This window comes from Drosophila yakuba, chromosome 3L, assembly GCF_016746365.2.
Source record: "Drosophila yakuba strain Tai18E2 chromosome 3L, Prin_Dyak_Tai18E2_2.1, whole genome shotgun sequence".
Lineage (NCBI taxonomy): Eukaryota > Metazoa > Arthropoda > Insecta > Diptera > Drosophilidae > Drosophila > Drosophila yakuba.
The window spans coordinates 22,696,680-22,709,366 of NC_052529.2; the positions used below are offsets into that span (position 1 = coordinate 22,696,680).

A 12,687-nucleotide genomic window follows, 5' to 3' on the forward strand; every position below is an offset into this window, starting at 1 on the left:
GGGTGGGGCCGATGCAGCACCATGGAAGCCGCGGCAAACTGATTTGAAATGTGCCCGACACTTACAGCGAATCGCAAGCCATGCCGATGTACCCAGTGCACTCCTGGCTCTGGCCGCTTCGCCTGATTGTTAATGAGATGATGTTGTGGCCCAGAGAAGCGAGAGTTCAATTCGGGCTTCTGCTGCCGCTTGGAGCCTAACCGCACTCGGAACGCTCTGGGGGTTTTTATCACACATTCGACCCGTGTGCATTTGCGGCTGTATGCATAATTTGCATCACAACGGTCCCTTTCCGCGGCCTACTGCCCGAATGGCCCTTGTTTCCTCCCAAAGAGGGCTGTCATGAAAATGATCATTAAAGCACGCGAAAAGGTTGTAGGCGAAATGTGTTTTCGGTTTGCCTTTGAAATGTCAATTTCGGTTGCCGCCGGTTTCCACTTTATATTGATGTGTCACAAAGTGGGTGCGGCCCAAAACCCGGCTGTTGAGGGATAAATGTCCATATTGTTGCGGTGAGCATCGATATTTTGTCATTTTATGCGTGCATTTTGCTAACGTTTCAAAACAGTAGCCACAAATAACGAGCCTTGATTCGTTTGATTTTAACATATATGTATGGAAGCATCCGGCCGAAATGAACGGTCTAATCAAAGTTTAGACAAGTCCAGAATCCCGCCCCAACGCTAAAATGAAGTCATATGGCTGCTGCAGTGTTTTTCTTGTCTATTGCCAACTGCAGTGGAGCAAGAAATTCGGCCAGTTCAAGATGCCAAACACGCTTTTCCCCCATTCCACTCTTCGATTGTGTGGACACTAAAAGCTGTTAGTGAAGTGCTCGTTGACTGGACACCGAAAAAATGGACAGAAAAAAAAGGACGATGAAAAATCGAAAATTGGGAATGGCGCAGAGGCGAAGAATTCGCTGACTTCCAATCAGTTCGTCAGGCGGCGCATAAAACGGCCGAATGGAAAGTGGGCGACGTGAAAGGGAGCCGACAAACGCCAAATGTCCATCATCTGCAATGGCAATAAAACTGGCCAAAGGCGGTCCAAGGATTTACTGGGCAATGCAACGCATATAAAATATTTGCCGCAGAGCAGCCAACAAAGTGGGATGGGGACGTGGATGCGGACGTGGACGTGGCTCTTGTGCAGATGGGTCAAAGATGAATGCCGAAAACGGCGAAAATTATGCTGAGTGAAAAATTGCCTTCCTTGGGCAAAAAAGCGGGGCGGGGTGGTTCAGTTCAGGTGCAGATAGCAAAGAGCACGCGTGAGAGGAACAGATTATCGTTGCATACTTTCCGCGGCTGTGGTTTCGTCCTGTCCAAAACGAGTTTCCCAGCATACTTTTTGCCCGCCTGCGGCTCCTAGCGTTTTCCTTTCCCCCTTCGTATTTCGGCTGCATATCAAAATCTCATAAAATCAAGCATACACGCGGGCGCAAGCGAACTTCCTTTTTAGTCCTTTTGTCCATCCCCATCTCTCCCTGTGTTAATTGTGCAACGATTCTTTGGCATTTGCTTTGCTGCGCTTGCAGTTTGACTCTTTGGGTTCCTTTCTGCTCCATCTTTATGGCCAATTTGTTTCTCCTCTGCCTGGCCACTATTCTTGTGCCATTCTTTGAGGATTTTGGGCGGATTTATTGTTGCTCTCCGTCTGTGTTGTTTTAGCCCTTAAAAGATTTGTGTAAACGGGACCTTTGATGGGAATTTGATTTGTCAGTTGCTTTATTCATGGCTGCGAGGATTTGTCAAACGGCGTTTTAACATTTCGCCTTACCTTTCAATCTCTTTATCAATAGATTGCTGCTCACCAGATTCCTCCTCTGAATGTTTTCCCAGAGCCAGGACTCGTAGACTCGAAGCTGGTTAGTTTTATGCCTTGGCCAAATAAACTGTTAAAAACGCTGAGAACGCGCGATGTGAACCAGCCGGAGAGAAAGTAGAAATGGCGATGTGAAGTGAAAAGCAAGTGAAAAAAGTGCAACAACTGACGCCAGAAACAATAAATGACGCTGAGCACTACAACACAGCCACTGCCAACCACTAGAACCGGGCAAAGGGGGCCCACTAGGGGTACTGGGCACCGCGGAAAATACAAAATAGCAGAAGTGCCAAATGGCCAGCAGAAAATGGAGAAAAAGTCGCAAGTAGCCTGGCAAAAAAACACAGACGAGCCACTAAAGGGAGCGGGAGATGGGCAACCAGTGTTTATGCAGGGCGAGAAAAGCGCCGGAGGAGGAAGGAAAGTCCTCCCTCTCCGGAAAAGTTTCGGCACACACATGGCAAAAGCACAGATATAGCACTCGAAAATCGACGAAAATCCTTTTGAATGTTGTTTTGCAAGTGGCCAACCCTGGGAAACTCCTCCTCTATTTGAGTTCCACTCTCTCCCAGATTCCATTGTGCTGATGCAGCATCCTTCGCCGTTGTGTGTCCTGAATCTTCGCTTTTATTTCGGTTGTATCTGTGGATATTGCTGCAACACTTCATAAACCATAAAGGCAACACCAGACGGAAAATTTAATTTCGAGATCATAATTTTTGGGTTAGCGCTTTTATCCTTCAAGAAGAAACAGCTGCGAACTAGGTGGCATGTGTTGAGTTTACTCAAAGGCACTTCTTTTATTCAGTTTAAGCAACGACAGAAAATATTCACAACTAAAATAATAAAGCTATATCAAACGAAATATTTTTCTGCATCATATTCGTCGATTCCATGGACTGTTTGATTCATACCAAGCAGCGCGTGATTCTTAAGAAACCTCTGGACTCTCTTCCAGGAATCCTCCTCAACTAGCGAAGGGCACCACTTCAAATAGAATCAGATGGATTGTGTCGTCGTCTGCGTAGCGTAGAACTTTACTCGGCGCAACCAATTAAATAGTGTTCAAGGAGTGTCGTACTGCCGTTGGCTCAGTGAGCTACATGATGAACCACTGTAAATGTGTGATAGATCCTACACAGAACCAGAAAAGAGAGCCCCGCTGTGCATTTTGTCCATAGAAATGTAAACAGAACTTATGTTTGGGTCCTGAAGAAACGGGAAGCTGGGATGTGCTTGCTCTTTGAAGCCGTTTGCGGATTTTCAATATGCAGTTAGCCTTAAATCGAATTCTTTAGGTACTGTATGTGATTCCGAATTTTTTTTTTTTTTTTTTTTTTTTGTATCGTACATTTATTAATTTAAAATCTGTCCATGTGGACAATAATTAAATGTTTGGGTGGGGGGGGCATTAACTTAAGGGATTACAAAGTTGTAGATAGGTCGGGGGTTCATTGTAGTGGGTTATAAGTGGGGGAGATCAAGCGGGTGTTTCCTCTGGAGGCGCCTGGTGGTTTCACTATTGTCCAGGAGGTTGATAGCCAGAATGGATCCGAATGACTAATAAAGTTAGTTTAGCACCAGTTTCCTAAAATGGACCCACACCCAGTATAATAAATTATGAGTCGATTCTGAATAGAAGCTTATAAGGCTTAATCTATTGACAATGGCAGCAACCAGGTGGAATTTAATTAAGGCTAATCAAGTCGCAAATTTCGGCCGGAAGCAGGAATCCGCTCCATTCGACGCCACTTCCGGCTGCCACCCATTTCCTCCTTGCTGCTTGGACAAACGGATGCGCGAGTGACACGAGTGGCGAGCAAACATTTCATTAGAGCGACTTTCAAGCGGTCTTCTTTTCTTCTCTTGTCACTGAGCAGCTGCTAATGAGAAATTTTGGCTGGCCTGCGAATCCTTTCAAGGCGGGGACTGCGGAAATGGCGTGAAAATTAATTAAATTTTGCAAAAGCAACAGAACTAAAAAGGAAGTCGAGAGCCTGCTCACCTGAGCATTTTAGAGCAGGGCTGAGTTGAACCACATCTGAAATTGGCGAACAAATGCTCGCCTATGGTGGCTGATTTTGTTTGGCTGATTTTCGTCGCATGAATATCAAATTGTGGGGGTTCTCGGAAAATGTAGGAAAAAGCAGGGTCGCCAGGCTGTCTATCTGTCTGTCTTCGGGTGGCTATGACGCAGCGGATGTCTCCCAGTCAAATATTAAAAACTATATAAATCACAAACAGATGACGCCGCTTTGCATTCAATTTTTTGTGTTCTGAGCTATTGCTACTTTGCACATTATTTATTCATAATTTCTTTTTATTGTGTTTTATTGCCAGGGCCCCGTTTCCCCCAGATCAGAACGGTTCATCACACGCACAACAAGGCGAATACGTCACGCGCAGGATTCGAGACGAGGACGATTCGTTGTCGTCGTCCTGTTTTTTACGACTGCCTAGCTCAGCGCAATCAGTTGACACTTCCTTTTGCATGTCGTCATTTATCTCAAAATGGCCTGGTCTGGCCCTGTGCTTATTTTGCAAATTTGTATTTCTTGTACAACTGTCACTGGAAAAGGGAGGTGGGGGAATCGCTACCTCTATTCCAACTCCGACTACGAGTACGACTGGGACTGACAGTAAAAAGTAACATCCATGTCTCGTTTGGCTTTGGCTCCTGATGCAGCTCTTCCCTTTGGTCCTGCGCTCAGCTCGGTCTGTCCATCTCCATTCGAAGTCATCACACATGATTTCTCCGACTGCGACTTCTCGCTTGGCTGGTCCACCAACGCAGTTAAACATCCAAATGAGAGGCAACTGAAGACAGGACCTAATGTGGAACTGGGACGCAATCATTGTCATTATCAAATGCGTCATAGTTTCTTTCTGTGATGTCACTCAGTCAGATCACAGACTGTGATGACATCTGCATGGTCGCCATGAAGGTGCAGGGTGTGCTGAGCGCCCTGATATTTCCCCGTCCAAGAAAACGCACTACACATTAAGGTCTTAGCTGCTCTAATGAGTTGGCCCACTCGGGAAGTGGGATCTGCAGATAATGCAAAACAAGTGACGAGTTCCCATAGAATCCGAGCCGCAAGGAAACTGTGAAACCAGCCGGGGGCTGCGAATCGCACAACACCTCGGGATTAATTTTTCAGCGCTCTGCGCGTGAGGAAGAGGTCCTTCAGGGGTATGGGGTGTGCACGAAGGAGCGCATTTCACGGCAGTTAATCCATATGTCGCAGGCGACATCGCAGTCCTGGGAATGAATTATGTGCGACATGTACGAAAAATTACGCGCAGAAATTGCAATGATGAAAAATGAAATTTATTGTGAGCTGCTGCGGGGAGGGTTAAGCTCTTTGTGGCAGCGGGTTGGGAATGCACCCCTTTTAACACGCTTTTTAAATTTATAATGACGCAGGTCGCACGGGATGCAGGATACAGGAGTCGGCATTCAGAACTGCCGAGTCGAGCAGCCTAATTTTCAGGGGCTTGGGCCAAAGTTTTTGCGCATTTTAGCGTAGAAAATGCAATAAATTAAGCAAAATACTTGAGTCACCTTGAGCACCGAGCTCCTGATCCTTGAGCCCGCCAACCGACTGCTGTCGCTTGGAGGGTTAGTGCTCGAGCGTCGTCCTTCGGGCGACAACACGGCAGCCGTTGTCAAAAGTTTATTTCTGCCCTTTTCAGTTCCCTCTTTTTTGTTTGACTGAGCGCGTGATTAAATGTAAAATTGGATTTTTATTATTTGTTTGCAAAATATCCTTCGCCAACGCCTGTCCCAGCCAACGCCTTTTTGCAAGTTTCCAAATTGTGAATGGTGAAGTGGCGAGGTTGAAAGCAAGGAGAATGCCTGTCCTAGTGCGCATATTTTGCCCATTTCTAAGGGCTTCCATGGAGCCAAACCCCTAAAATGCGATTTCGTAACCTTCCAGCTCCTGCGTCAGCTGCCGAGCATGCTGCTGGCATTTATAATGAGTGCACTTGACCAGGACGGAATCGGGGGTATGTTAATTTTGGGCACAGATCATGGTATAGCTGGAATAACTGGGTGCAGGTGTGTTCGGGGACTGAAGATGTGCCGTGAATCGAAGTGAAACCCAGTGAGCAGGAGCAAGTCCGCCTTGTGGAGTACTCACCCACTGCGTAAATATTTGGCGCAATAACAAAAACCCACGCTAATTGACAGTAATTGCCAGTAAATACAACAGCCGCCGATTATCCTCGGGATGCAGGCTGCAAATGAATGAATGGGAACTGTAATCATTCGGTGCGAGTAATTGCAACAAATTCAACTGTGGCACAGTCAAAATGGGCTCCATAGCACCAGCAATCGAAACTCCCTTTTAGGCTCGGACCGCCCCCGCAGATGGAAAAACTATACTCAAAACTTCAAAATTATGACGCCGCATCCGCTGATTGGCTATTGGTTTACAAGCACTTGTACGCCAGCAATGCAGTGGCGAAATATGATTAACTTAATTTGGCTATCATTTCTATTCCGTTTCTGAGGAGTCATTGCCAAAGTCTTACAGCCGCCTTGCGATCAGATTGATTTGCCCCAGAGAAGAGCGTAATCAAATTTTGCCACATTTTAAACACATTTGACACATTTTAAAATTACATTTTATGGCTAAGAAAAGACCGGCCGTAAAGCGATGCCACCTCAAGCTGCAAGTGTGTCCTGTGGTCTCGGATACCCGGCCTTATAATGGGCAAACAATTTCCAAAATTTGCGTTGGGGGAGCGATGAAGGCAATCTCTGCTCTGTCAGACAGCCCGATTGAGCCCAAACATACTTGGCTGGCGTTTTTGTTGTCGAATGTACTTAAATCCAATTGACAATTTGAAATTAAAGTGCCAAAAAGTACAACACACACGACCGCAACAACAAACAGCGTTGGGGAGGAATGGCACAGAGCGAAGCACTAGGAATTGCAAAGGCGCTGGAAAGCCCGTGGAACAAATGTGCTCCACATAAAATATGGATTCCTATCGGATACTCTACTGTCGGGAAAAATATTCAGACAAACTGAGTTGTGGGTCCCAAGCGCTAATCAAGGACGAGGCGCACACAACTTTTTTGCCAGTGTATAATGAAATGCAACGCTCCGCTTTGCACACGCAGCACATCTGGGAGTGTGTTTATCTACGAGTGTGCGTGTTTGTCCCTGGCAGGAATAGAAATTGCAATGTCAGCAATTGGCAGCAGCAAAATCTAAATAAACATTGTCACAAAATGCAGCCGACCCCTCCAGTCGGCATCAGCATCAGCATCAACTTTAGCATCAGCACCAGTGGAGCAGCGTTGCAAAAAGGGTTGGGTTGGATTCAAGTTGGTTTTGTGGGGTTGGTTGGGTGGAGTCCACCCGTCCGACTGTTGGGTTGTCAATAAAATTGCCAAAGCTACAAGACTGGAGAGTCTGTCCTGGGCGGTTGTGTGTGTCCTGCCAATAGGTAACTAGTTAGACAGCAGAACGCAAATGCAGTTTTGCATTTGTGCCATGTACGAGGTGCGATGCGGGGGAGATGGCTAGCGATACACTGGAGATGCGGATACTGATACAGATCCATACTGTTGCTCCTGCCTGGCCTGCCACTTGGGACTATTGTCATTTGGTTTATAAATAAATGCATTTTCATTTGAGCGGAGAGCACGGGGTACGAAACCACCCCCAGTTTGCTTGATTTGTCAGCTTGACGCCATTGATCCACTGCCCGCCCAATCGAATGGTTTCTTCAGCTTCTGCATTTCCACTTTGTGAGTCTTTAATGCTCTCCGGCTCCATTGTCATCTCGGACATTCGCTTATTTCACTTGGTTCCGGTACTATCCAATCCGTTCAGTACACCGTACTACTAACGAGGACGAGTGTCTGCAAATATCAGCAGGACATAATTTTAATAAACTTACATGGCATCATCTGGCTGACTCGCTGAGCAGTGGTGGAAGTAAGCGGACGTGAAGGGCCTTGTATGTCCAGCAGGTTGATTAGAAAAGTTCTGTTATTACAGCAGCTTTCAATTGTTATAGTGCTGTACAGGGGAATTGGCTGCGGGTGGTGCAAAGCGCACGGTTGCTGAAGCGAAACAATCAGTGCGAGGTAGCTACGGAAATGGGATCACTAGGTGGCAATTTTAACTGTGAATAGTACAGCAAATGGGAAAGGGCTTTGGAATAACTCATTTCTAATCACTCACGACAGTCGCTACATGTGCAAATTAAAAAGCACCATTCGGTAGGTGAAACTTTTGCTACTAGCACACGAGGTTTCCGCTTGAAAGAGCGGCACTTGAAGATGCGAGTGCCGAGCACAATTTACCAGCACGTTAATTTTACTTTTTCCCCGGCTGCGCTGTAGCATGCAATAATTTCCACTATTAAAAAAAAAGCGAAAACAAAACCAAATCGGGGCCTCAATGGCAGGTATGGCAGAAGGGGCGGTTTGTGAAGAAGGGGTTGCATTCGTTACCCCTTCGTCCGTTTAAACGTGTTCGTTGTTGTTGCGACAAGCCAGCAGCAATCACAACAGCAGCATTGGCAACAACACCAACACAAAAGGCATTAAAAGTCACCTTCGGTGGAGGGACATTTGCCGCTACCTCATCCTCTTCTTGTCCTGCCGTCGTTGTCCTTTCCCAATTGTCATTCGCATTTGTTTTATGTGACTGCAGTTACCCACTCACTCAGCGACGGTTATTGTTGTTTTCAAACTAATTGTACGCAACAAAGAGCAGGGAATGAACATTTTTGTGTGTAAAACATTTGAAAAATTCTTGTAAGGGGCAATTGCATTTAAAGTGTGTTTTTTGCCGCATACAGAAAGATATCTGGGATATGGAAATGAATTCGAAATGAGTCGACAATGCTGAAGCTGTAAAGGGGCTAGCTGTTGCTGTGTATGTTCTGCACGCTTTGCAAATTAAGCCACATAAATAAAAATATATTTTTTATTGTGTCCCTCCTCCTCCACGGAAATTGTAGTCTATTCGCACTGCTCTTGGCACACTACGAAATTAAAATTAGAATTTACAGGGACGCGAGGGGTCGAGCGAGCAAATGAAACGCTATAAATTATCGCATCCTTTTCGGTGGTTGGTCCTGTACCCGGATCTACTTCTATTTCTGTTCCTGCATTCCCCTGGCAGGTAAATTTAAATGCGATTTGTTACGGTTTTGGCTTTTGTCGAATTTCGTTGAAAGTCGCGTGTCCCTGCTGGGTTGGGAATTTCGTAATTTATTCCTTACTATACAGAAATATTGCGACAGGTTTTCTTAATTCGAATCTTATGGGTGCTGGCTCCACGGGCTGCTCGAGTTTTAATTGGACATGGATATAACTCGCGTCCAATAGGGGTGTCAGCTTGTTAGCATTCAGATAATCTTAAGTGGATTAATCTTACAAGGGTAACAAGTTTGTATGATACAATACAATTGTATACTCTTCTTATGCAATTAAAGCAATTGTAAAACTTAAAATATTTAAACAAGAGAGAACGCTATAGTCGAGTTCCCCGACTATCTGATACCCGTTACTCAGCTAGTGTAAGTGCGAAGGACAGTTTTTGGCGGTTTGTGGGCGTTAGAGTGGGCGTGGCCAAAAGTATTTGGCGAATAGATAGAAATTTACAAGACTAATACAAAAATGAAAAAATAACAAAACATTTTTCAAAAGTGTGGGCGTGGCAGTTTTGGGCGGTTTGTGGGCGTTAGAGTGGGCGTGGCAAAAAGTTTTTTGGCAAATCGATAGAAATTTACAAAACCAATACAAAAATGAAAAAATATTAAAACATTTTTCAAAAGTGTGGGCGTGGCAGTTTTGGGCGGTTTGTGGGCGTTAGAGTGGGCGTGGCAAAAAGTTTTTTGGCAAATCGATAGAAATTTACAAGACCAATACAAAAATGAAAAAATATTAAAACATTTTTCAAAAATGTGGGCGTCGCAGTTTTGGGCGGTTTGTGGGCGTTAGTGTGGGCGTGGCAACATGAATCGACAAACTTGCGCTGCGTCTATGTCCCTGGAGTCTGTATGCCTAATCTCAACTTTCTAGCTTTTGTAGTTCCTGAGATCTCGAAGTTCATACGGACAGACAGACGGACAGACGGACAGACGGACGGACAGACGGACATGGCCAAATCGACTCCGCTATTGATCCTGATCAAGAATATATATACTTTATATGTTCGGAAACGCTTCCTTCTGCCTGTTACATACTTTTCAACGAATCTAGTATACCCTTTTACTCTACGAGTAACGGGTATAAAAACTTGTTTGGCACTGTCTTACCCACACATGCCGTAAATATGCATGATATGCATGATTAAATTGTACAACTTCGATTTCTTCCTTCGATTTCAACCATCGCTAACGACTCAGATATTGGCTTCAATCGCATACTCACAAGGTTGCGGCCTCTTTTCTCAACGTCCATCCCCAGCGGCCGTTTAGGTAATAAGGTCCACGTCTTAGAACCATTGGCACTCGAAATTATAAATCTATTTTTTCCAGCAACCTTTCAAAAGTTCTTCGGAGGAATACTAAATATTAAATATTAAATGTCTTTTAAAACTGCTGGCGAAATTGGAAATATCAACAAATATGAGAATGCACGCCGAAATTAGAATACAAAACAAACCGTTTAGGGCGGCTTGTGGGCGTGGCAACACATGGGTCAACAAACTTGCGCTGCGTCTATGTTGTCTGGAGTCTGCATGCTAAATCTCAACTTAGTCTGTTAATCCTGATCAAGAATATATGTATATACTTTGTATGGTCGGAAACGCTTCCTTACATACTTTTCAACGACTATAGTATACCCTTTTACTCTACGACTAAAGGGTATATATACAGTTGATAAAAGGAGTAAATTAAATGGGATTTTTTCGAAATAAAATAAAATTCTGGGCAAGTTGCCTTTTTGCTTCGAATTAAGTGTCAACAGTAAAGTTGGCTTCACCACAAATCAACACTGGAAACATTTATTACTGGGGAGCGAAAAGAATATCTAACGTGGTCATTACTCTACTGCAAATTTCAGCTTAAATTGCGATTATAATCTTCTGCCAAAACTTTCGTGTTAGGCAACAGAGATCGCTATTATAGTTCATTAGTAATAAAATGAAAAAATTGAAGACGGCGTTGGGCTGCTTTTTACCGAATCTAGTGCACCCTTCACGCTACGTGTAACGGGTAGAACTACTTACTCTGAAGAATTTACGGATGTAAAAGAGTCTTACCTGAAATTAGAAAATTTAAATTAATTATAATACATTAAAACTAATTTCTAATTTAAAATATTTCTAGTGTGCGCAAGCCATATATTTAATATTTGCATGTATAAATTGACTCTTTCTTACAGTCTGGCTTTTAGCGTAATACTTAAATCGTGAACAAATAAATTTAGTGTATCATAGTTTCATTAAATACTTAGACAAATTTTAAGTTCGATTGTTGCTGCAATTCTGCCCATAGGATATACTTCTTACACATCCAGGTTGTAGCAATTATTCTTTACATGGACATGGTTGCTTAACGTAAAATAAAAAATACAAAAAAGAAAAGAACCCCATTTATATCTAATGGAAAACAAAACATTGAATAACGGGTATCTGATAGTCGCGGCGCTCGATTTTGTTAGACTTCATTTGTGTACGCAAGTTTACTTATTATTATATACACTATGTAAATAAAATTTCATTGTTGTTCAGTTACTACCTAAAATAAAGTTATTTCCAAGAAAATGCTAATCTTTTCATTGGTCGATTTATTTTTGTTGGATACCTGAAAGCACATTTTACTAGCTTCTCCTTTGCCAAGTAAAAATGCTAATTAAAGTCAGAACGCAATGTTGCGGAAAAATGTTTTCGTCCCAGAAGAGTTGAGGCTAAGGGTAAAGTATAAAAATGGAAACATAAAGTACTTGGTCATCTGCCTCTCACCCAGTTTGTTGTTGGGTGCCCTGGTTTTGGTCTAGATATCAATATTTAAAGCAGAGTGTCATCCAAAAAAAATATACTCCATTAAGTTTTCCAGTTCAATTCTTGTCTGGTCCCGAAACGGTCGTTTCCCTGCCAGTCATTCCCTCTACATCCGGTGCCGGTGTTTGGTGTCTAGGCTGACTGACCCAGGCTCGGCACTAGGGTTTAAGGTTTTGAGTTTGGGTTCAGGTTTCTGAGTTAAAGCCTCGAACGCCTTGAATCTAATTAAATCGCAGCCAGCGCAGCGCCGCTGGTCTGCCTTGCCTCCTATTGTACGAGGAAAGTGTCCTTTCTCTGTTATCAACCGAATGAACACCAAGGCAACGTGAAAATCGGGAATCAAGCCCTTTAATTAGTTGGCCTCGAAACGGAGCAAACCAGTCGGTCGGCCAGTAATTTGCAATCTGTGACTTATGAGCCATGAATTGGCTGCTTAAAGAGCAATGCCTGGGAATTGATTTAGTGTGCTTAAACTAAAAACCCACTACCAGTGGGTTAAAACTCTCCAGACCGACTGAACACACAAATTTGTGACATAGAAATCATTTAAAATGCAGAAAATATATTGAAAATTCAGTCAGGCACTCAGGAGTCTACACTAAACAAACTAAACAATGTTTCTTCCTGACAAAGGGTGTTCGGTGCCCTGGGGAAGGGGACAGTTGTCGTATCTATAGAAATTATGCAGGCAAATTTATTATGGCACAGAATTTAAATGAGTTGAAATCGTTGTCATTGTTTTATTCATACAAAATGGGCACTTTGTTGTTGTCAGTCTCTCCCGTTGTTGTTGCAATAATGAAAGTTACTCAATCGGAATATTTCAACTTATGTGCTTAACAATATCGTAACAGCCACACACCCGCACGCAAGGACA

General features: G+C 43.7%; 1 protein-coding gene and 1 long non-coding RNA gene across 2 annotated transcripts in view; both read right to left on the reverse strand.

Annotated features, from left to right (window-relative positions):
* LOC6539326 (putative mediator of RNA polymerase II transcription subunit 19) overlaps positions 1–12,687 on the reverse strand; it is a 154,072-nt gene that overhangs the window by 13,522 nt on the left and 127,863 nt on the right. The window lies entirely within an intron of this gene.
* Positions 780–9,379, reverse strand: LOC120321541. Its single transcript, XR_005561198.2, has 2 exons — positions 3,833–9,379; positions 780–3,756 (listed from the first exon to the last, which is right to left on the reverse strand). It is a non-coding gene; the product is annotated as an uncharacterized LOC120321541 (long non-coding RNA).